The sequence below is a fragment of the Triturus cristatus genome, chromosome 3_2 (assembly GCF_964204655.1).
Source record: "Triturus cristatus chromosome 3_2, aTriCri1.1, whole genome shotgun sequence".
Classification (NCBI taxonomy): Eukaryota; Metazoa; Chordata; class Amphibia; order Caudata; family Salamandridae; genus Triturus; species Triturus cristatus.
Window position 1 is genome coordinate 147,857,568 of NC_140584.1, and position 26,151 is coordinate 147,883,718.

Sequence of the window (26,151 nt, forward strand, 5' to 3'; positions counted from 1 at the left end):
CAAGGAAGGATCTCATTGCATTCTTAAATGTGGGGGAAGGGGCCTCCCTAATAGCGCATATGATGCCTTTTGTTGGATGTATCCTTGCCCCACTGACCTCCTGGACAACATACGTAACAAAATACACAGCAAATTTGCTCTTTCTCAGGTCAGCAGTCATGCCTGTTTCCTTCAAAATGCTCAAAACTTTCCTGAGCTTATCATCATGATCCTCCTTATTTTTCCCCATGACAAGTATGCCATACTGGAAGAACACAACTTCAGTGATCCCTTTAAATACTTGGTACATTGACCTCTGATATACAGCAGCTGCAGAGGCTAACCAAATGGCATTGTTATAAAGCAGCCAAAAGGGGTCACAAAGGTAGTAAGGTCCCTGCTCTCCAGATGCAAAGTCACCTGATGGTAAGCTCAGGTCAATTCGATAGTGGAATGCCGCTTCACATCGTTAGTTTTTGTAAGAAAGTCATTATTCTTTGGGAGAGGGAATTTATTCACAACAACATTCCTATTGAGATCCCTCAAGTCAACACATAAACACATTTGGCTGGCGGCCTTACATGCCACCACTAAGGGTACCAACCATTCGGGTCTCTTCACTGTTTCTATAATGCCACTCTACAGTAACTTGTTTATCTCAAACTACACCTCATCTCTCACTCTGAATGGTATTCCGGACTTTATGACACAGTGGTTTTGCCCCTCCCTTCAATATAATATTTTGGGAAAATTTATAGAGTTTACCATGGTGCCCTAAAACAAACTGGAGACCTCTCTTCCCATTTGCACACTCATCTTTGCTTCCTCACTGACAACCAACATGACAGGCTCCACACTATTGGGATTCAATGTAATACTAAGGTTTCTGATCCACCCAACCCAATATAGAGGGGCCATACTCAGCAACATACAACTTGCATTTTGCATGTCTACATTTGAAAACAAACAACAACTTCCTGTATCCCAAAAAAGGAATTGCCCCAAACAGCCTTGTTCACAATTGTATAAGGTGAGACTGAAATCCGTCAATATCTGTATTTCAACCCCATCAATGGTCATTTGGCAAACTGGTTTGGATTTGCTACCACCTAAATTCAAAACTGTACGGTTAATGATCAAACCATACTCTGGTTCATAACCTTCTTTAACCTCTGAAGACTTCGATTTCTCCACCACACATTTCATTGATTTTGTTTTCCTCCCGGACACTTTGGCAAAACCTCCAATGGCACCACAATAGGAACATTTCTGTTTAGTAGCAGAACACTTTCTGTTTCTGGCACGATGAATAACACTGTCACATCTATAACATTTAAGGTTCCTATTCACGTCTGTAGCATTTTGTTTTGTCCTGGGCTTCATGTCCTTCCGATCACTCTTGGTTACAGGTTTATACTCATGTTTTGAAGTGACTTTGCATATTACTGAATTGTCACTTTCTGGTGCCATATTGGATGTACTACTCCTAGTTCCTACTTTGGTACATCTTTCGGACAGCTCCGCCTTCTTTGCAATGCCACAGCCTCCTTCAAGGAAGAGTCGCCTTTGACTCATAATCTTTCTTGGGGGTTACAATTGTTAATATGCCTGATAACTTGATCACAAAAGAGCTGTTCATGCAAACTGCCAAATTTACAGGTAATAGCCAGTTTCTTCAATGCTGCTACATAATCCTTCATTGACTCAGAAACACCTTGTTTGCATTGAAAAAAAATTGGATCTGTCAATGGCCATACATACTGTTGGATGAAAATAGTTGTTAAGGTCTTCTAACACATTCTTGAAAACATTAGTTTCCTCACTTGCTCTATTTTTTTAATCAATGTGTCCATAAATTTGCAATCCTTCTGGGGCTAAAGTATGCAACAAGATATTTTTCTTCTTTAATGGATAAAAATCTTCCAATGTATCATCTTCAATAGTTGAGATGTAATATAAGAAATATTCCTACCATTTCGGCCATCTCATTGGAGGGTCACCGGGAAAAGAAATGCTTGAGGAAGAGTAAGAATAAATGTTCGTGCAGCAGCACACATATTCCCACAGTATAAGTAATACAACACTTATCAACAGAGCTCCGAATAATTTAGATGCCGTTTGGAAGAGGTAATACCTTAAGTTTAAGGCTTAACACTTGCTAGATTTAAGCACACTGAAACATTGGAACGAGTAACATAAGGTTAATAATTTTACTCATCTGCATTCTGACCAAATATACTCCAATATTTTAAGTCTTAAAGTCACCTGAAATCCTTAGGAAACAGTTGTGATTATCAGGTGTACCTTACTACGGAGCTTGGATTCTCTGAACACATCAAAGACGGCTGCCACATTTGACATGCACAGTGTGACCTCATAAGGTCACATAGATGGCATCACTGAGGCTGGAGGACTTGCATGTGTGGTGTTGTGCGGTTCCAATACCACACGCACTGCCAGCCTCACCAATTCTGACGGAGTATAGGGTGCCTCCACACACCGCAGAAGAAGCTCTCATTCACTAGAGTGTCCCCTCCCAATATGTGGAGCAAACCTCCGGGAACGTAAACTTTGACATTGTCCCCACCAGTGTTTCCATTCTCCAAATGCCAGCACACAGAGCGAACACTGCACTGACCCTCCATTGGGGCAATCAATTATGTGGTAAGTTCTGCTGTCCATTTGTCACCAATATAAAGTATGCAACATACTGTGGAAAGAAAAAATATTTATTTGTATACAACATGTAAAAAGACACATCCTTCCCACTTGACTGCCTCTATCCTAATACCAGCCTCCCATTCCAAACCATCCCACATTCAACATCTATTACCTTGTGCAGGTTGGGAGGGAAGGATTTAAGAATATAGAACTATCTCTTTCAGTATATACATAGATTCTGGCTTCAAGAAGACAGTCTACAGGGAAATCATATAATCACTATTTGGGTTCTTTTAATAATTGGTGTCAAGGAAATGTGTTTTTTCTTAGTTATTGTGCCCCAGAAAGATTTTTGCGTTTTTGCCTGAAGGTTTTGACAAGGTTTACTTTAAAGTTTCAACGGCGCAATTGGCTACTTTGAAAACATTCAGACCTCCTTGGAGCTCCCTCTGAGTAGCTGAAGGCTGGGAATCTAGAATATTACAGAGGTTTGAATTTCTGAGACCAAGGTTAATGGTTTTTTCCATTATGGCATATTCAGGTGGTATTGACAGCATTACAGGAACTACTATTTCAGACTCTGGATGAGATTTCTGAGAATATTTTGTCTTTAAAGGCGGTCTTCTTAATGGCGAAAACTACTGAAAGATGTGTGGGTGAGCTGAAAGAATTAATGTGCAGTCCTCTCACATTAAGAATTTTTGACAACAGAATAATCTTAAAAATGGGTCAAAATGTTGTTCCAAAAGTGAACTCTGCTTTTCGTAAAGGCCGGCATATAAATCTACCTGTTTTATGTAATGAACCGATTTCTGAAGAGGACTTTCAACTAACCACATTGGATATGGTCATAGCAGTAAAAGTGTATTTGAGAATGGGATTTTTTGTTTGTTAACATTGGACCGGCAAAAAAAGTATGTAAGTCTTCCTTTCCTCATTAAGTAGATGGATAAAGGAAGTAATTCAGTTGGCAAAGAACACGTTTTTGCATTCTCATCCAGGTTCGATACAGGCTCGCTCCACAAGATGAATGACAGCAACATGGGCAGAATGGGCTGAAGCATCTATTACAAACATTTGTGTTGCAGCAACTTGGTCAAACCCTTCAACATTTGTTAAGCAGTATAGGTGAATTTGGCTCAAGGAACAGAATTGGATTTTGGTATAAAGGTTTCGGAGTGAAATAGTAAAACAAAGATTTGTGTGTTGAATGACAATAATTAAAATGTTGGTTTTCTGACATAACTCCTGCCTGTGATGTGTTTTCTTTGGACATACACGAAGAAGATATTCATACTGCGGTATATGCACATAAAGTAAGTAATGGGACAAGGAATGTTGGATGAGACGGTAATGTCTAGATTACATACCGATAATCCTCATTACTCTGATTCTGCATTCCTGATCCCAGTACTTATATAACTACCTTCCCCTCCTAAAACCTCAATTACGGAGTTTGTTGGTAAGAACCTACAAACTTGTACATTCAGTCAAAACTGATTCCGCATGGTTCGGTATAGAATGTGTTTGCTAAATAATGACTATTATGAGATTTTACAGCATCCACAGAATCAGTATTTATGCAAATGTTAAAATATTTAATGTGGGCTATTTACTGGTTGTGGTAAATACTACACCTGATAAGTAGTACAATCACAAAACATCAGGAAGTGCCGGTTTTCAGACAATGGAACTTCCTGGAGCAAAAAATGTATCACTAGATTGCAAAAACAGTCATAGCAGCAAGAAGAAGGACCTTAGGACACCCCCAAAGCACACCAACAGCTCTCTGGTGTGGGAGTTTGCAGGCAATAATTTTGTGTCACAAAAGCACGGTGAAAAAAGACAAACAGACTCCAATGCCATCCTATGACATCACTACGTCATCACAATCAGAAAACTACCAAACTCTTCTATTTTGGGCCCCAGCAGTGTAAGGAAGTACAAGTTTATGGGTCATGAGCTGGAAGTTCAGTGTACACAGGTCTGCATCACACAGCATTCACACATTAACTGTGTGCTTTATTTTACAGTTGCAGAATCGTTCCTTCTGTGAACATGAGGTCACCAGGTATATATGATGGAAGTCACTTGACCATATGCCATCAGAAAATCTCATTGTGGCACAGAAAGTTGCTTTGCTGTTATTGGCTGTGTGTGTGTCCACAGGCAATTATATATGCTTCCCAGTCACTCTCAGCAAAATATTCATCACTTGGTTGAGTATACTCCTGAAGGATGGTAGAGAAAAGCCATGCCCCAATCCTACTTCTCATTGTATGGCGTTGTTTGGAAATAAGTTAATTCTAGCACTTCTAACATTTTTTGCAAGATGATTCACAGTGGAACCCTTTGTTGAGCTTCAGGGTACTACTAATCATGCAAGTGTGTTTTCTATGGTGCCCATTATGAGCCTGTACGTCCTATCAGACTGTTTAAGGGTTCTTACCCAGCCAATCCTTGCTATCATCATGCATTACTGTGTCCTTTTCAGGGGCAGCTCCCAGTTGCGGCTCGTATGACTCGCGAGTGGGGGGGGGGGCTGGGGGTTCATGCAGGGCGGGATTATGGAAAAAATTCAAAAACGTACCTGACCGGGTCCCCCGCCGCCTCCGCTCCTGGCTGGGTCCGCGTTTGGCATTTTTTTTCCTGCTACTTAACAGGAACAGGCATCCTCCCTCCCCTAAGCCAATCACAGCCATGGCAATGGCAGCGTTGTGATTGGTGCGGACAGCGCCCAGCCGGGCTCCTGTAGGGAGGCCATTGTCTCTATGTAGGCTGCATCCAGCATACACAGAGTAAATTTAGAGTGCGCATGATTGGTTTGGTCAGCCCCAGAGGGCCGACCAAACAGTCAGGGCAGACAACAGTGGGCAAGTCACTCCTCCCGAACCCGTAACCAGGCGTACCCTCTTGCCCGCCCCCAACCAGGCATACCCTGCCTTCTGCTATCTCGCAGAATGAGAATCAGAAACATAAAATGGTATTTAAAATACCATTTTATGTTTCTGCTTCTGGCACTGCGAGAAAGCAGTGGGGCGACGCTCCTCCACCCTAATGGAGGAGCCGCCCCTGGCAGTTCCTCCACTAGGGCGGAGGAGGGTCGCCCCACTGCTTTCTCGCAGTGGCAGAAACATAAAATGGTAATAACTTTCAGTTATTACCGAAAGAAGTTATTACCATTTTATGTTTAGTTGCAGGCGGGCGGGTGGGCGGGACTGCTCTCCGAGCAGGAGAGGAGTGGTGTGCCCACTGCGGCCCTGAGTGCCCAAAGACTGTTTGGTCGGCTCTCTGGGGTCGCCCAAACCAGTCATGCAGTCAGCAATGCAGCCTGCATGGAGAACATGGCCTCCCCATAAGCGCCTGGCTGGGCGCCGTCCCGACCAATCACAATACTGCTTGCAGCATTATGATCGGCAAAGGGGAGGGAGCCTTGCTGCCTGTTTTCTTTTACTGACAGAGGCAGGAGAGCAGGAGCCAAGAAGCAAGGACCTGGCCGGAGCAAATGTACGTTTAATTTTTTTTTATATTATTAAATTAAAACCTCCCCGCTTGACCTCCCCCACACCTCCCCTCCCCGCAAGACCCGCGCGCCCGCCCCCCACCCATGAGCCATTCCGGCATCTACTGGTCCTGTGACCTTTTTTCTGTTTTTTTCCAGCCTTTCTTTCATTAACCACACTTTCAAAAACTTTTACCATCTGCTTTTGAGTTGAAGATTTTTCATTTTTAGGTGGCATTTTCACTGGCTTTCATTATTCTCTCAGAATTGTAACGGAATTTTATTTACCACGCGTGATTTTTTTTCATGTCGTAAATATTACATGTGCTGAATAGCACGTGATAAACAGTGCACGTGGACAACAGACATGCGGTGTTTAACACAAACAATAGTTACTACATTCCGTTTTTAACTCGCCATCGGACGGGTAAGTAAATTCATGCACTATTTACCTTGGCATGCAGTAATTACCAGAATGCCTAATGCGGAATGAAGGCCTAAATCATCTTTATAATGAAGGCCTAGGCCTCCTTTGCATGTTGGGAGCTTAAAACATCAGGATGGTCAAAGGACACTGGTACCCTTTACTAAATGCCATGACTTAAGAGTAGAAAACAGAGAAAGAATCTTTGGAGAGGTGATTGCTGGCAAGCAGTGCTTCAGTATGACAAATAGTAAGATGGGGAACTGGGTTCGAGTCTCGGCAACAACGCTGAACATCCTGTGATTCTGGGCAAATCACTTAATCTCCCCGTGCCTAACAAAAATGAATGTATCCTTCTGTAACTAAACTAGTGCACATGTAAGGCGCTCTGGTACCCGATGTCTCGGTATATAAAACTAAAAAATAAATAGTAAGTACTGGGATGAGGAATGCATAATCATAGGACCCGGACCCCCCAGGTTGTTCCCGGCCCCGCCCCCATCAGAACCCACAAATCAAGACTTGGCGACCAGAGCTGTGGGTAAAAGAGGCCATGTATATTATAAACCATCACATATAAACATGACAATATATCAACAATAAGATTCAAATTTCATACAACATAGATTTTTTCAACTTTGATCACTGACCTATATTTTCATTTATGATGATCATAACTTCATAATTTATCAGTAGAAATGACAGAACCTAATTTATCGACAAAGAATGTTCTCTATCGCTCCAGCACTAAGGGGCCTTCTGGCTCGCGCCCCAACTGAGAACCACGCAAGGCGCAACCCACCTGCGTCCTTGAGAGGTGGGCCCCTGCCATCTGGTCCTTGTCCGCCACCTGAGGGGCCAACCCCTCCACCACCAGGCTGCCCATCAGGGCTCATAGGGAATAACCAGGGGCTGATGCCCCATGCCCTAGATTGTAAATTGGCGCCCTTGCCCCCAGCCGGTGTCTCCATTCTCTCTGGGGTGAGCTTACCATATCTCCCCCTCAGTGCTGGCCTAGGGAGTATGCAGGAGGACTCCCCTTAACAATGTAAGGCCATTCATGTGGCCTCATTACCGCCACAAGGGCAACCAGGGCCAACCGCCCTTCGCCCTCCCCACCACCAGACCACTCCTTAACCACCAAGTTCCATCGATCCACAGGCTCAGAGCCATGTCAAATTCATATGCCCGGATTCATCAGTATGGGTCCCAGGTAGACATGTGCCCACCATTGTAGTGAACCATGCGGTTCCCATGCCTAATTTGTGGGCGTATCACCAAGCAGGCCCCTGCCCAAGTCACCGCTAGGCCATACCGGCCTTCCAGGCACTTGGATGAAACATAACGGGGCATTTGACATTAGTCCTGGACCCCAATTTCGTCTTGACACTATGAGACCACGCTATCTTGGAAAAGACAGAGCTTCCCGCGAGGCCCGGTGACCCAGTCCAAACGTATCATTACCTCTTTAATGTAGGATAAACCAACTCAGGGAACTGCAGTCCCCCATGGCACATGACATCTTCCATCAGCTGCTAATATGTGGGATCTGAGGATCACCAATGTCACTCATCCGAGGGAGACATTCTCACCGCCCCCAGCTTCAACTCACGCTGCTGCTGGCAAAGAGCGATCCGGCCCAACACACGGGCAAGCGACCCAGCACCTACACCACTTTGGCAGAAGAGGTGTGGTGCCGCGGACAGGGTGACTGACGCTGGAATCTGGGGATCACGGTTCGCTCCCCGGCGCCGGCGGAAGATTAGCCCAGCACCATGTGACTCTGAGCAATAGCTTGCTTAATCTTCCAGATGGCCCCTAGCGCCTAAAGACCCTTACGGGTGATTGTTCGCGCTTTACAAATGTGGATTATTATATACCACCTCAATCTTGCCCGGTGAAATATCCGGCTTGCTGCTCATGTCACGGCCCCAATTCTGATTAGAGTGACCAACTACCTTGATCCCCCGCTGCGGTAGGTAGTCCAAAATGCACTATGCACAAATCTGCACCTGATGACGAATGGGCATGTACGCCCCCCTGAGCATCAAACGGCCTACCTATTCCCCTTTTTTATTTTTGCCTAGATGCACTTCACTACAGATCCCTTCCAAGTAGGCTCAGGTTATAACCTCCCCTAGGGAGTGAGCCTGTCTAAATCAAAACCCAGTGTCCAGGAACTGCAGACCCCCCATTGCACCAATTCGCGATGGGGGACTACCAGTTTGCTCCCCCTGGAGGGGCCCCAAAAAAACTCTGCACCTGTTGTGGGAAATAAGGTAAGTCCGTCGGATGACTGCCCCCAAAGTGGAGGTCACCTAACAGGTATCTTGCTAAGATCTTACTCCTTAAGAAGGAATTGCCCTCATTCTGAGTCCCCTAAGCTTGGGGAAGAAAGTGACCACCATCTGTTGTGCTCTCGCGTAAGATACAAGCCCGCTTTGTGATCCCCATAATTGCACGCCGCCCCAAGTGAGCCTCCAGTGGGACATGGGGGGGGGTCCTCCCCCGCTGACACACCAAGGTCTTAGAAGGCCTAAACACTTTCGGTCCTGACTTCTGAGTGCGCTCACAGAGGGAGGCCCCTACCAACTGTTAAAGGGCCGTACTCCCATCCACCCAAGAGATGTTGACAACCTAGCCATTTGAGCTGCTGCTTGAATGGAGGCCTGATGGCCCCTTAATTTCCGCTTATGTTATGTGTGCAGCCTTTTCCCCGGCCAAACACTGCTGCTCAGAAAAAGAACAGCAAAACTGTGGGTGTAGCTGAAAGTGTCCCAGTATCCAACACTTATACCCGGACAAGAACGTTCAACCTATTCCTGTGGGCCCCCTCTTGGCCGGGTGGACAGCAAAGAATGAGAAGGCGTCATCTACCCACGTGCGCCCTACTTGTGCCCTTGAACCGGCTAGCAGCAGCTAATCTATCTTATTGGCTGAACAAGAGACTCAAACCAAACAAATGACGGGCTATGTAAAAGTGCAGCACGTGCACTGTTAAACTAAAGGGAGGATTTCTGGCCCGGCAATGGAAAACTACATTGAGTCATAAATTCCTAACAGGCCTCATCCAGTAGTAAGCTGATTAAGCGGGGAAAATGCTGAACACCAAAGAGGTGTGGCTAATCATGACAATTAACATGCTGCCCAGTAAGCACCATTTATTAAGCAAGTATGTAAGTAAGTTACCTGTCTGTACGCTGCCAACAGTGGAACGCATGGCAGACCCTGTGATAAGGGCACCTCTGACTTATGAAAGAAAGGGATAGAGAATGTTCCATGCCAGCAAGCATGCCTGTGTACAGTACGCAGCGCCACCCCTAGGCCATGAACGCTCTCCACTGGAGGGAGTAATGCAGCAGAGGGGCAGGGGGCCCAGGGATTAACATGGGCAGTGTATTGTAAGCCCCCTGGAGTGTACATGAGGGATATTATCCCCCATTCAACACTCCCCGGGCTGTTTTCACTGTCGCCTCGTTCTCCCCCACACGAAGCTAATGAGGTCCTTACTACTTAGGCATACTCATCTCCTGCTGCAACCTTATGTGCCCCTACCGCCCTTTCCTCCCCCTTGTGATATCAATGCCATCCTGAGGCTGGTGACGCCATGTCACAGAGGCCTAAGATACAAATTGCAACACAATCCCCTCCACGCGCACACCAGTCTTCAGATGAATTTAACACCAACCACTTCACCAAAATTGTTAAATTACAAACGATTTGGCAATGGGAGTATCGGAGCACTCGCCTCCACCCCTTGTATTACCGCCTGACCCAACCCAAGCCAAAACAACGTGCTTTGCCCAAATCCCAACATGCTGAGTGTCCCTGCCGAACTCGACCCCAACACGGGGTTCTCCCCTATTTCATTTGTGTGCCAGTTCCGATATCCTCATTAGTAACGTCATCGAAATCTGGCAACCCAACCTGATTATCAATTGAGGTATCAGGGCACTTCACATGAGCACCCATTGCGTTACAGAAGCGTCCACACCATGCAGGAATTAAGTGAGTTGCCCAGAAACGCTAGATGTTTCGCGACCCTGCAAAACTTTAAACCAACCCGGGGTCCTCCACAATCTCAACAATGTGACAAATCTGATTTCTTCACTAGCCACACCGTCGCAATACTACCACCCACCGATTAGCCATGCAGGTATCAGAGCATCTTGCACGAGCTCCAGTGTGTTACAGAAGGACACACAAAATTGAGGAAGCAAGTGATTTGCCCAGAATCGCACGACGTTGAGCGTTCTCGCCAAAATTCGAATCCGGCTCATCAGCTGCACTGACGACCGCTCTAGCCTAAGGCCACGTCATCTGCCTTCGAACCTTTACCAACGACTCCCTCTGTCCCCACCCATCTCAAACTGCCTACTTCTTGATGCCCGCCGTCGTTACCACCAATTTGCATAAACACTCATTTTTAACCCTGGGCGTAGTTCGCGAAGTAGCGCTTCGTGAAGCTACGCAAAGTGCACTTCGCACTACGCGAGCTACGCGTAGCACTTCACGAACTGCGTAGTACCTTGTTCTCACTGTGCAAGATGTCGTTTTCAATGATTGCACAGTGCGGACAAGCAACCGGCACTGTGCAATCATTGAAAATGGCATCTTGCACAGTGCGAGCTGTAGTTTTCTGCTGCTCGAGTAGATTTTTACTCGAGCAGCAGCTTTCTCAACGCGAACTGGTAGTTTCTCATCGCGAGCGGTCGCGAGCATACGCGACCACTCGCAATGAGAAACCTAACCTTCTCGCGTTGGGAATCTCGCCGGGAGGTTTATTTTCCATGCTCGCGATTGCCAACATGATGTTGCTGATCGCGAACAAGGAAAAAGTCTCGCCGGGATGTCATTTTGCTTGCTCGCGGTCCCAACTTGACGTTGAGGACCGCGAGCAAGCAAAAAATGACCGCAGCACTACGCAAAACTATGCTACGCGTGTTCGCACTGTGCTACGTGCAATTCGTGTAGTGCGAAGTAGCGCGAACTTCGCAAACTACGCGAGCGTAGCGTAGTGCTTTGCCCAGGCTTACTCATTTTCAGCCTATCAGTATTTACGCTACGTCAGGGTTCCCTTCCCATTCATTCACAATCACAAGATAGAGTTTTCAAAGTAATACTCAAGGAAATTGCAGCCTTTTCAAGAAACACAAGCAGCTGCGAGGAAATCTTGCCGGTTTGTGAAATAAAGTGCACCAGTGCACAGACTAGGTGGCTGCCCTACTGACAGGCCAGTTGCAGTCTGCTAGAAACATCACCTACACAACTAAAGCGTCAATCCTCATTTATTGAGACACCCTGTTCTCCCGACACCGGGACACAACCTGCATGCCACGTGGTTGAGTCAAGGCCAGTTCAACTCTGAGGCACCTCTCCCTAGCTAGATCTCCGCGATACCCTGTGTTCCTGGCACTGACAAACCAAACGCAAGGGCAGTTGGCCACCCACCAACCACTCCTAAAGAAATCCAATATGAATTTGCAGTGAATGGAAAAACGCCACCCTAATCACACTGATTGCCTGCTCGGTCAACAAGGACCCAGATAGCTGCATACCCTCGGGACAAAGACTAATTCACAGCCCATTGTTAAATGGAAAGGTGCCGCCCACTCACACTGAATCCCTGCTCAGTGCACCAGACCTATACAGCTGCGTCCTCTCAAGAGCGCCCAAGCTCTACTCATGGTATCAGTGCACACACCACTCAAAGCTTTAATCACCACACAAAAAGAATCTGTGCATCAGAAAATCGGTGCACGAAACCACACACCATGGAACTACGAGTGCTCACCTCTCATCTCCGTTGGAACCTGTGTTTCCACAACAACACTCGATATTTAAAACCTCACTAGCACCACTGTAGCCCGCTCTCGCCACTAAATTCAGTGTGTGCCATGGTTGTGCCTGAGTTAGCGCTGCAGTAATGGGGGAGGAGAAGGTGGAGTCATCGCCCGCATAAAACGCGACGCCTCGGGAATACAGACGCTTCACGTTCTAGTTGTTGATTTCTCGCTGTAGCACTTCCGGGTCACTCCTGTCTCTTCCGGGTCCTCGGCTCCAGCGTTGCCGCGTCGCGTCTGAGGATCCTGCTTCCCCTTCGAGAGCTGCAGAGTACCAACTTCTGCTCTCGGACTCCGGTTCTTTGAAGGCAGCACGGGGACCTTCCTCGGCCCTTCTCCGCTTCCCTCGGCACCTTCGTCCAGAAACCTCTGAGTTTGTCGGTAACGCGCTAGCGCAAGTTAGGTGGCCCCGCCCCCTGTATGCTCCCTCTGCTTATTGAATAAGGGCTCGTGCTCGAGTGGCATCCAGGCATCTGCATTTTCCTTATATTTTCAAACTGAATAGAGTGTTCTTGCATATTATTTGCCATTATTTGTGTGACACAATATACATATGTATTCCCCATGACAGTTACCTCGGCTCCTGAGGCAAGGGGCACCTATTTGCAGAGCGCAGAGCGCAGAATTGGCAGGGGTTGGCAGTCGCCTCTACCCCCTTTTGGGGGCACTCTACAGACCTGCTGATGCAATAGATTAGGTGGCAGCTTACAGAATTTATGTTGATCGTTTGGAAGGTTGTGCTGTTAAAAAACTATAACCAAAATACTTTCTTTATAAGCCACCATGTATTACATGTTCCTCACATGTCTGGGGGTAAGATATGCAACTGCTTTACCACATAATTACCCTAGTAGGAATCAGTGTTACCAGGAGTTAACATTATCTTTATCTGTGTTTAGGAATATCGCATCTGTTGTACTTTTTACACTAACTGTGGACACAAGCGGAAGAGGGGAGATTTCCAGGTAGAACATTTTGTAGACCACTAGTAATATATGCTTGCTCTTAGCCTATCCAACTGTTGATGTAGCCTTCTGTTCGGATCCCAGTGGAGCTGTCGTGGTGTTGGACGTGTGCTGGACCTGCCCTGTCTCTACTTCTCCTTCCCTTGTCTCCCCTCTTCCCCCTATTCACTGGTACTGCTTTGACCTTGTTGGCCGGGTTAGTGATAGAGTGAAGTTGGAAATTATTCCTCTGACTCCTGCCTCCTGTCCCTGCGGAGACCTCAGGTGAGCCTAACAATGTGTGCACAAAAACGCTCGCTGTTGGAATCGGTGCACGCACTAATTATGCCAAATAACATTGCGTGCACGCGCACATCCCATGACTGACTTGCAGCCCACTGTCCCCCGCGGCGTCGGTACCACTCCCTACGACACAGGCCTACACAACAACACCCGATATTCAAATCCCTATTAGCACCATTGGAGCCCGCATCTCCACACCAAAGTCAGTGTGTGCACAACCACACCCGCCTCCGGAATCAGTGCACAACCACACCCGCTGCCGGAATCAGTGCACACACCAATTGTGCCAAAACAACACTGGATGTATGCACACAACCAAGCAATCGGGCTCCAGCATGTGCCGGCTCCAGCGCGGAAATGCCCCAACCAAGACCCCGATGCGATCTCTCCATCTCCCTGCCCCACAACAACCAAGAAGGGGGCCAAAGCAATGCGGTCCCCCCACACCTATCAGGCCAACCCTGACCCCTGCTATGGAACGCTGCAAACGGCCGGAACCATTGCACTCACCGATTAATGCTGACAAACCGGGCCAACCCACACCCGCGTGGAGATAACTCCGCCGTACACTTCCCTCCAGCTGGGTGAGCAACATTCAAGCTCATGCAGCCCCCGGACGGGACGGGGCAGCGCCCCCCCCCCCCCCAAACAACGCTGCTCACTGCCCTGCAAGGTAAGAACAACTAGAAAAACCGACAAAGAGAAAGGGAAACTCCAACGCCAATCAGGATTCCCTGCCGTCCTCTTACCGACCACCTCAGACCTCTCGCGTGACACCTATGCTCCCACGCCGGAGCTGAGCCTCATGAAGTCCAGATTCAGGCAGTCTACAGCACACGGGGCCGGCGCTGTAAGGAAGACAGGACGAGGTCCAGGGCAATGTGCCCTAAATAGGCCCCCTGCCCTCTCCTCCCCCCCATTACCAGCCCGGGCAGGAAGTGATGTCGGTGTCGCCCCGGAAGTACCCCTCGCCGTTCGCGGCGACCAATTACTCGGCCAGGAGCCACGAGGGCATGGCCGGGATCCCAGGGGCCCGTGTCCTTATGGCGCGCTGCCTTATAGTACGCGCTCTTCCAAAGTAATGCAGATTACTAGAATGCAGTGTAGACAGTACACTCTGCACATCTGCCCATATGCTATACTATACATACACACACAGATACATGCACACACACAATCATGCTTACGTTATTGGTGTGTGCGTACACTTTTTTTCTTTCTCATATGAATAAAAGCAAATAAAATGTGGGTTGTCTGATATTTATTGTCAATCCACGTGGCCCTGGGTCACACAATTAGCACAATCACTGGCCAATGGGCCAGGGACATCTTAAGGATTTTGGGGGCCCCAGGGCCAGATATATTTTTGGGGCCCCTCTTTGGAACAGGTTCGAATTTATGATCCATTTTCAGCTCTTTCATGCCCTCTTTGGACATGTAACTGACAGTGCATAGACACACTTGTTGAAATTCTAACTGTGTTTATATCTAATATTCAGATATAATTATGTGTTTTCAATATTGTATCACCACAGCAGCTAACTAATATTATTGCAAATAATCTCTGCGACACCATCCCATTTCTCATATGTGAGGTCCTGTTTTGGTCTAAAAGAAACTTCTTTTTAGGGATGTTGCATGAAACATAAACACAACATTTTCTCTGCAAAATATCTGTAATGCACTCTCACACATCACCCTCATTTTAAATAATTTAATGGAAAACGGTATTTAAAAAATATGTTTAAGAATTATTCAAAGTCATTCAGACAAGAATCTGCAGCACAGACCTGGCTCCAAGGGGCCCCCCTGAAAGGCTGGGGCCCTGGGCCAGAGCCCACTTTGCCCATGCCTTAAAACGTCTCTGCAATGGGCAGAGATTTCGGAGGGAAATAAGGAAGTGACAACGGAATGTGTCAAGGAAAAAAAATCAACAAAAACAAGGACAGCAAAAGCTTTTGCTGTCCAGACCCTCAATGGAAATTAGAGGGGAGCGGTATGAACCGCACGCGGGAAAAAAATGCTAATTCCAGTGACTCCCCGTCACTATTACGGGTTTGTCTTGAGATGCTAAATGAGAAGATGAGTGCACTGAGGCGAGCACGTTCTAGTTAGATAAAAGGAGTGCAGCCCTCGCCGTTAATGTAGTCAGTAAATAAATAGAGGAGGGCTTAGTCTTGGCGTACAGCAATCAGTTTAGAACTACGGGATAATTAACGCAGCGGGGGGCGCAAGTACTCTGTAGTCAGGTCTAAATGAGCGAGTTCACGTTCATTGAAACAAACTTGCTCGGCTCCCTGGCGAGCCGAAAACAGATTTTTTTTTCCCGCCGCCTTGGAAATCACAGTCATTGCCTTTCGCGCGCTCGCACCCGTGACCCAAACAAATACGCAGCCGGGTCGCCAAAAATATATATTACGTGTCATCGCCGTCCTACGCCGCGCGGCTTGTTTCTCCCGCAAGTTTATGTCATTTCGCACGTACCGATCCCTTGGGTGCTAATGGGCAATGAACGTTTTAATCGTTCATGGGGTTATAGTAGTGTCCATAAGAATACCTGACTTTTTCTGTTGAACTAATATCTCGAACGTAGTCTTCCCAACCAGTCATTAACCACTTCACTGCCTCCGACATTTGGCTATCCTGAATTCTCGTGCAACGACATCTGCACATCCAGGAACGATCGCCATTTTCCCCACAGCAAAAGTACCGCTGTTTGTTTATGTTTTAAGATTCTGCAGAGGCCCGGACATGATTCTTAAATAAGACTATATATAAAATCGCCTCTATTCTTTTTAACATGGCGTTTCTGTCTTTTATTTAATTTAACAATTAGTCACGGATCATTAAGACAGCTTTAGAGCACATTTTAATGTGCTTTCTTCATATGTTTGCTGTTTTAAGTTTGTACTGATGAGAGGAAAAATACCAGCTTCAGGTGATTTTCTTTCTTTTTTTTACCGGCCAGAAAATAAAATACTGGGCATCCGGCAAAAAAACGTCTAGGTGGCAACCCTAAAACAGGCTATGTTTCAAACGGTGCCCATCAGAGTCCTTCAAAATGCCGAATGATGATAGAGTATTGATTCTGATTACACCGTTTACATCCGGATAGTATAGTCACAATTCAGATTTGAGTTCATACATAGTCCTTCAACTGTTTTGATGGTTACAAGATACACTTTCAAGGCAATCTCTCCAAAGAGCTTGGCCTCAACTTTACTTCAGATGATCTTCGGACAGGAGCCCTTGCTGGCGGTGACGTTAACTTTGTCACAGTTTTTTATATAGTACAGCACAGTTACAGACTAGCCGTGGGCCGAGTTTGTGGAGTTCCATTGACCAAAAAACTCTGCCGCCCTACGCGGAGCAAAGTGCATTTGGTAACGTAGTTCCAGGGCCGGACTGGCTACCGGGCGTTTTGGCATGCTGCAGAGCTGGGGGCTGATTTCGTTGATGGGGACCTGCGTGTGCTGAACGAAATTTGTTTCGCTTTGTTTATTTCGAAGCACACGCAGGTCTCTATCAACGAAATTAGCCCCCACCGCAGTGACATCAGCCCCCAGCTCGGCAGCATGCAAAAACGCCCGGTAGCCAGTCCGGCCCTGCGTAGTTCCCACTGATTTTCAGCACCAGGTGTTAGTCCCACGCTGTACAGTCAGTTTGAATAGCACCATGCGCAGAGCAAGAGGAGTTGCTTTCTTTCTACCGCTCGTTGAGATTCTCTACTCAAGCTGCAGTTTTCTCAACGCTAACCGAAGGTTTCTCAACGTGAGTGGTTGCGACCATTAGCGATCACCCGCGTTGAAAAATCCAACCGCCGCGTTGAGAAATCTCCTCAGGAGGTGGATTTTCCCCGCTCGCCAACTTGACGTTGGCGAGCGAGGAAAAAACTCTGCTCCATATTTCTGAAATTCGCGTGCTCTGCGGAGTGCAAAAAACTCCACAAACTCTGCGAACAGAGCGGAGTTCACCGACCAGGCATATTACAGAACAGCTACAGGCAGTCCATTTGCCTTTAGGGGCCTGCCCTTGCATGCGTCACATCTTTTCTTCATAGAGAATCTTCTTTGTCTATGCAGAGTACCTGGAGCACCTCCGATGTGCAGGTCCCTTTTATGCATGACATTCATGTCATCAAGCAATAGCCTGTCAATCAGAAAGTGATGGCAAAAAATGTCCAGCTCTAAATAATAATTATTCTGAAGTGGACAGGGAGACACTGGGTCCATTAAAAATAGAAAAAATAAATTGTGGTTCTCAGAAGGGACCCAAGGGGTCAAACCTTTGCCACCTGGCAAGGCCAGATTGAGGAACCAAAAGCAGTCCTGGCAAAAATGTTGGAAGCAGTCCTGCATCCTTTGACTCTTAGCACAACCTCTCTCTTTCTATATATCTATTCTCTCTTCCTCATTCTGTTCTCACTCTCTTATCGCTCTATGATCACTTTCTTCTAACTTCTCTCTGTCTCCACATCTCTCTATCTCTTGAAGCTTCTCCCTGCCTCCTTAACCTTAGGGAGCAAGGGAAAGTGAAAAAGCCGCCTGGAGTGGCCCTGAACCTTCATCCAGCTTCCAAGGACTCAATCCCACAGGAACTGCCCGTGGAATAAATGGCTTGCCTGGCCCTGCCACCTGGCTATTCGAAAGTGGCCTACCTCGGGTAATAAAATACAAAATCTGGGATTTAAAACATTTTAATATTTCTCTATTTCCTACATATATCTATTCCCTATTATTAATTTAGGGTTTTGCACAATATTCATCCATTTTGCTTATTCAAGTTGCATTTAAGGGTAGTCAACATCACTTTTTGGTGAGGTTACTTTTTTATTCATTTTTTAATTAAAAACATTACCCCATGGCAGTGGCGGCCCCTCTGCAATGGTGGAGGAGTGTCACCTCACTGCCTGGTTCAGAGCCAGCAAATGAAAAACAAAACGATATTCTAGGATCGTTTTATTTTTCAATTGACAGCTTTAAGTCAGCTTGTGTGGGGAGGGCGGGGAGGGGCATGGGGGAGGAGTGCTATGTTTACTCTTTAAGTGCGCATATGTGTTTGGTCAGCTGTCTGAGGCCGACCAAAACACACATGCACACTTGGGTTTCTCCAGCCCAGCTGCAATGAACAGCCAGGCTGGAGACACCCCCAAAGACTCCCTGGCCTGTGCAGAGCAGCATTTTTTTAGTCCGCTCAGGCCAATCCCTGCGCTGCTTTTCTAGCACGAGGACAGCGTGGGGATTGGATAGGAGTCTGTCCCAGGGGTTGCCAGGACCAGGAAGAGAAGAGGAAGCAGGACACAGGAGGCATCTGGCGGCTTCAGGTAGGTTCTTTTATTTTTATATATTCTAAAACCCCACCTGCGCGCTTCCCTCGCGTTTCCTCCTCCCATCCCGCCACTATTTGTTTGTGGCAGCCACCACTGCCTCATGCAAAATAATTTTAAAACGTGGTAATTCCACAGCTCTTCATTTGAAAATAATATTTATTTCTCCATTTAGCCTTAAGAATTGGGCAGGCTAATTCAACAAAACATTAAAATGGCTGCATGTGACGTGGCTCTAAAATCTTGAAACTTCTCCCATTCCTTATAGCATCACAACACAGACAGTTGAGGCTGTGTGTTGACTACACGCTGCAGTTATTGTGGTACTCTATCCATTCTTTTTGGCTAATAGTCTGGCGACTTAAGGTCGCTAGGTAAGCCACACCACTCAGATTTCATATCAACCAACCTCTTATTTAAATCACTCTTAACCAATAAATATACTGGCAGTATGGTAAAAGTTACAACTGCTTTGCAAAGCAAAGCCCTTCTTCCACCTATCAGACCTAAGAATGACAGTCAAACCCCACCCACATTCCTTGCTAATCAGAGGCAACCTTTTCACCAGCATCCCTGACTCCATATTAGAACAATTGAAGTAGATGCTTAATAGTTTGCTAAATCCTCAGGTCACCACTACACAGTTTCGTTGGCCTTGAGGAGTGTTCATCTGGCCAGGGCCTGTCATGCCCCCTAGTAGTGGTCAAGACAGACAGCATGATGTCTGCACATCTAACCTCAGCTACCGGCAATGATAAGAGAAACAGTCATGGGTATCTTTTTCACCCGGTGGTGCTGTTGTGGTGCCAGCATCAAGCCACCCTTGTTGCCAATCAACCGTAGTTAAAAAAAAAAAGCAGAACTAATGTCAAAACACAAGAGATGGCACTACAGCACACACAGTCCAGTTTGTTTTTGTCTGTTCTTTTCTTTGTTAAATTCCACTCCTCCAATAATTAAATCCAGTCCAATCATAAATAGTACTTGAATTCTGTTTAATTCAGAAGCAAATTTTCGTACATATGTATCCATAAACAGCTCAGCTGACATGTGTTTCGTCCTCCTGGACTTTTTCAAGGCTATGTAAAAGAATATAGGTTCACAACGTTATTGGGGTCATGTCGGGTTTGATACTCCTGTGCCTAAAAAGTAGTCTATGCAAATGAGCAGAAGTCCATTGCGTTATTGGTGTCCCTCCTTCCTTTTTAGGTCTCGCCTAACCCAGCGCATGCGCTGGTCTGGCGAGACTTATTGAGAGGGCTCCAAAAAGTGCTACCAGGCCAGCCTACAGCTACAGTGCAGGTGCGCGGGCGCGCGCGCCGTGCTTTACCGCGATTACTTTCACTTTCGCGGCTGCTTTGATGTGTGATCGTGATCGCGATCACTTTCGCGGCCGCAGGGCCGCTTTGCATAGCCAATAGGTCTCGCTTTTGGGACCTTATAAGTATTTAGTTATGCAACTGTTGCATGGCTAAACACTTATAAGGTCCAAAAGGCGAGACCTATTGGCTATGCCAATGCTTGTTATTTATATTGATATGTGTAATACTGGTCAATGGTCCGCACCTAAATGTTAATTGCCCCAGTGGCAATGGAATCTCCCTTCCAGTATTGTATTATCTCATGATGAAGTTTGGTGAAAATCGGTGTAGCAGTAATACGTAAATCCCTACTTTGATTGTGATCCACTACTAGTGGGATTGGCAGGACTCTGATAAGCCTGCCATGCTCCGTTTAGTGGGACATGGAACGGGGATTCCATTGCCTCTGGGACAATTAACGTTTATGAAGGAGTGACACCAATAATGCAATGGACCTCTGCTCATTTGCATATACTACTTTTTAGGCACAAAACAAACTGGACTGTGTGTGCTGTAGTGTCATCTCTTATGTTTTGCCTGTCATGCATCCTAGTCCCTTTACTGCCCACACTTCACAGTTTCCACTACAACTCCCCCGGCATCTCTTAACTCATGACCGTGGGACGGCTGCGAGCTCCAGTGGTCCATTTCTCCACAATATGCCATCTACAGGATGTCCTAGAGCAAGAGACTGTCAGATGGCTGGTATGTGGTAGATTTCTAGCAGTACCCGACTATGTGGGTCTAATAAAAACTTCACTCACCCCTATAGTAAAGGTCACCATACATACTAATGTCTACCTTAAATGATTTAGGAACATAACCATATTGCTCACACCATGAAGGACCTGCACTGGCTCCATTTACACATGAAGGTCACAATCCACTCCATACCCACAAAGCAGCAGAACTGGTGCTCCAACAAACTCTGCTGACAATCTAATCAATTCAAGCAGCCAAAGTAAAGCAAAAGCCAGGACACCCAAATCAAGAAATGCCAAAGGAAAACTACAGGAGTTTGGCCTTAATGATCTATACATGTGGAATAAGGATTAAACCACTATACATCAGGTGACACACCCATCCCACCCCCACTTTGGCAATTCCGAACCTATCCTTGTACCGATTAAAGGCTCTCCTCATCAACCATCAATCACAAACCTCCCGCTCCTCCTGACACAGACCCGTCAGCATGAATTGACCTCCCTCCAACACCATACAGTAAAAGGGCTGAAACTGTTCCATGCCCTACTTACATCATGCCCTATGCCCCCACACTAATATATACAGCGCAGAGTAGTTCCCCATCTAGATTTGTGTTGTACATATACCAATGAGCTAACAGTGCCACAGAAGACTCTTTCCTGTGTTGTCACAGACACTTTGACGATTTATCTAAATCTTCCTTCAACTTTCTTACTGTTAGTGAGCAGCGGAGTTATTATACCATTCACTACTATCATGTTCAAACTGCTTTGGAGGTGTGACTTATGGTTGGGTTTTGCAACATTAGCCTGTGAGTGATTTTAGGACCTGTTTAGGGGGTTCATGTAGCTACTTTCATGATTTATGGTTTTAATTGAACTGATAGATCAAAATTTCACATTTAACTTCAGAAAGGAAGGTTCTGAGTATCTTTCCAGCTGCAGATAGGTGCCATTTGGTGAAACCCAGGACATTGACATTAGATACAGTTGCATGTAGTTAATCCAAAAGAAACCCATTTAGATAGTCAGAGGTTATGAAAATATGTTCTTCATTGGATGCCCATGTTTTGGAGGAAGCCCCTGAAATAAAAAAAAAAAATATCAAACGCTAAAAGACAACTGGGATCAGGATACTTGAAATGATAACGTCAAAGGTCTGTGCTACTAGTCGACCGAAAGGAGGTCTAATCCAAACTGCTGAAGGCCTTTAATGTTGTAAAAATACTTGTAACTTTTTCTTCTAGGACCACATCCCTCCATGTCTATACATTTTTTGTCTTTGCGGGTTGGGCCACCACATCCATACCCATCTCTGCAATCAATCAATCAATCAATCAAGCATTTGTATAGCGCGCTACTCACCCGGAGGGTCTCAAGGCGCTTGGGGGAGGGGGTCCGCTACTGCTCGAACAGCCAGGTCTTGAGTTGCTTCCTGAAGGAGAGGTGGTCTTGGGTCAGGTGGAGGTGGATGGGGAGGGAGTTCCACGTCTTGGCAGCCAGGTAGGAGAAGGATCTTCCTCCTGTTGTGGCTCTTCGGATGCGGGGGACGGCGGCGAGGGCGTGGCTGGTTGATCGAAGCTGGCGGGTGGGAGTGTAGAAGGTCAAGCGGTCGTTGAGGTATATTGGGTCTTGGTTATGGAGAGCTTTGTGTGCGTGGGTGAGGAGTCGGAACGTGATTCTCTTGCTGACGGGGAGCCAGTGCAGGTTTCTCAGGTGTACGGAGATGTGGCTGTGTCGGGGAATGTCTAGGATGAGGCGCGCTGAGGCGTTCTGGATGCGCTGGAGTTGTTTCTGGAGTTTGGCTGTGGTTCCGGCGTAGAGGGAGTTGCCGTAGTCCAGTCGGCTGGTGACGAGGGCCTGGGTGACCGTCTTCCTGGTTTCGGTGGGGATCCACCGGAAGATCTTACGTAGCATGCGAAGGATGTTGAAGCATGATGCGGAGACGGCATTGACTAGTCTGGTCATGGAGAGGGAGGAGTTCAGGACGAAGCCCAGGTTGCGTGCGTGGTCTGTTGGTTTGGGTGCGCTGCCAAGGGCAGGGGGCAACCAGGAGTCGTCCCAGGCGGAGGGTGATGATCCCAGGATGAGGACTTCCGTCTTATCTGAGTTCAGTTTCAGGCGGCTGTTCGTCATCCACTCGGCTACGTCTTTCATCCCTTCGTGTAGGTTGGTTCTGGCGGTGGCGGGGTCGTTGGTGAGGGAGAGGATCAGCTGGGTGTCGTCGGCATAGGAGATGATGTTGAGGTTGTGTTGGCGTGCGATGGCTGCGAGGGGGCTCATGTAGACGTTGAAGAGGGTGGGGCTGAGTGATGATCCTTATGGTACGCCGCAGATGACTTCGGTGGCCTGGGATTTGAACGGGGGTAGGCGGACTCTCTGTGTTCTTCCGGCGAGGAAGGAGATGATCCATTCCAGTGCCTTCTCCTGGATACCGATGTTGTTGAGGCGCTGCACTAGGGTGCGGTGGCAGACCGTGTCGAACGCCGCGGAGAGGTCCAGGAGGATGAGGGACGTTGTTTCCCCGTTGTCGAGCAAAGCACGGATGTCGTCGGTGGCTGCGATGAGGGCGGTCTCGTGCTGTGGTTGGCCCGGAAGCCGGACTGCGAGTGGTCGAGGGATCCGTTCGTCTCGAGGAAGGCGGCCAGTTGTCTGTTGACGGTTTTCTCGATGACTTTGGCCGGAAAAGGAAGGAGCGAGATGGGGCGGTAGTTTTTGAGGTCGGTGGGGTCCGCTGATGGTTTCTTCAGTAGGGCGCTGAGTTCGGCATGCTTCCAGCTCTCTGGGAAGGTGGCGGTGTCGAAGGAGGCATTGATGATGTCCCGCAGGTGGGGTGCGATGACGAAGTCGGCCTTGTTGAAGACGTGGTGAGGGCAGGGGTCGGTTGGAGATCCTGAGTGGATGGAGTTCATCGTGCGGATGGTGTCTTCGGTGTTGACTGGGGTCCAGGCGCGGAGGGTGGTGGTGGGGGGCGTTGTTCCGGTCGTAGGGTGTGTTGGCTGTGTGCTGAAACTGTTGTGTATGTCTGCGATCTTGCTGTGGAAGAACGAGGCGAGCGAGTTGCAGAGGTCTTGCGAGGGCATGATGTCGTTGTTTCCGGCGCTGGGGTTCGAGAGCTCTTTGACGATGTTGAAGAGTTCCTTGCTATTGCGGGCGTTGTTCTCCAGTCGTTCCTTCAATGCGGATTTCTTGGTGGCGTGGATCAGCTGGTGATGTCTTCGAGTGGCGAGCTTGAGGGTGGTCATGTTGTCTGTAGTTGAGTCTCTGCGCCAGGCTTTCTCGAGGGCCCGGCAGTTCTTCTTGGAGCTCTTGAGTTCGTCGGTGAACCAGGATGCTTTCTTGGTGCCGGGTCTGGCGGGGGGGGGTCTTCAGTGGAGCGAGGTCGTCTGCGCAGTTGCTGATCCATTTCGTGAGGTTGTTGGCGGCTTGGTTGGGGTTCGCTGATCTGGTGGGGGGGTTCTGGCTCAGGGATGTGGTGAGCTGGTCAGCAGTGATCTTGTTCCAGCTTCTGCGGGGGACCAGTTGCGGGTGGTGGTGAGTCGTGGTCCTTCTGAAGCTGAAGTGGACGCAGCTGTGGTCTGTCCAGTGGAGTCCGGTGGCTTGGCTGAGGGTGATGTCCTTGCTGGAGGAGAAGACGGGGTCGAGCGTGTGGCCGGCGTAGTGGGTGGGGGTGGTCACCAGTTGCTTGAGTCCGAGGTTGGCGAGGTTGTCCAGCAGGGTGGTGGTGTTGCGGTCGTTGTTGTTCTCCAGGTGGAAGTTGAGGTCCCCGAGGAGGATGTAGTCAGCGGAGGGGAGGGCGTGCGGGCTGATGAAGTCGGCGATGTCTTCGCTGAATTGTGTGCGAGGTCCCGGGGGTCTGTAGATGAGGGTGCCTCTGAGGGTGGTCTTGGGGTCGGTGTGGATCTGGAAGTGCAGGTGTTCGGCGGCTGTGAGGGTGTCTTCGGAGTTGGTCGTGATGCGGATGGTGTTCTTGTGGACGATGGCGATGCCTCCTCCATTCTGGTTGGCGCGGTCCCTCCGGGTGATCTTGTATCCGTCCGGGATGGCGATGGCGATGTCGGGTGCTGAGGAGGCGTTCATCCGGGTTTCCGTGAGGAAGGCGACGTCTGGGCATGTGGCGTCGAGCAGGTTCCAGAGTTCCACTGCGTGCCTGTGGACGGAGCGGGTGTTGAGCAGGATGCACTTCAGGTGCGTCAGGTGGTTGCTGTTGGTGCTTGGCTTGGCGGGTGCGGTACGGGTCCGGATGCAGGAGAACTTGCAGGATTGGCAGGTGAAGGGTCCGTGGGTGCGTCTTGGGGTGGCTCTGCAGCAGCCGGGGCTCCGGCCGGTGTTTAGTGCGATGAGAGAGGCGGCGTTGTACGTCTTGCGGCTGGGCTGGCATCTGCGGGGGCCAGGGGGTCTGGCACTGGGCACGGGCCAGGCGCGGACGGGCGCAGACGGGCTTGCCTTAGGCGCACCTTTGGCACGCCAGCGGCGCGCCCGCTGCGCGCGGCCGCTGCGTGGCCTCCATATGAGTGGGAGAGGGAGGGAGGAGCAGCTGGGAGGTGGGAAGCGGGGCGGCCAATAGGGTGCGAGGGGGGCGGAGCTATGGGATGCGGCGGCCAATAGGGTGCGAGGGGGGGCGGAGCTACGGGGCGCGGTAGTGGGAAACGGGTGGCGATGGGGAGACGCGGGGAATGACAGAAGAAAAAGGGGACACAATCTGGGCACCAAAGGGAGGTACGAGGGAGTAGGAAGAGTGTGGGGTTGCATGTGTAGGCTGCTAAAATCATATCAGGTCTGGTACCTCTCGTAGCAACGCAGGTGCGTAACCTACAGCCCGTCGGCTGTCGGGGCTCAGGGAGCCACTAAATAACTAAACAAAATGGTCGCACACTGCTCCACCCACTAGCGTGTTACCCCGAAGAACTGTGGTCCCTGTAGTCAGCGTCGGCAGGTACGCCTATGCTCAGTGGTGCGTGCAAGTCAGAGTAGCGTTAGCCATCCCTGGACACGTGTTTTGCGGTAGTTGCCGCTCGTCAGCAGGGAGTAGGACGAGTGTGGGGTTGCATGTGTAGGCTGCTAAAATCATATCAGGTCTGGTACCTCTCGTAGCAACGCAGGT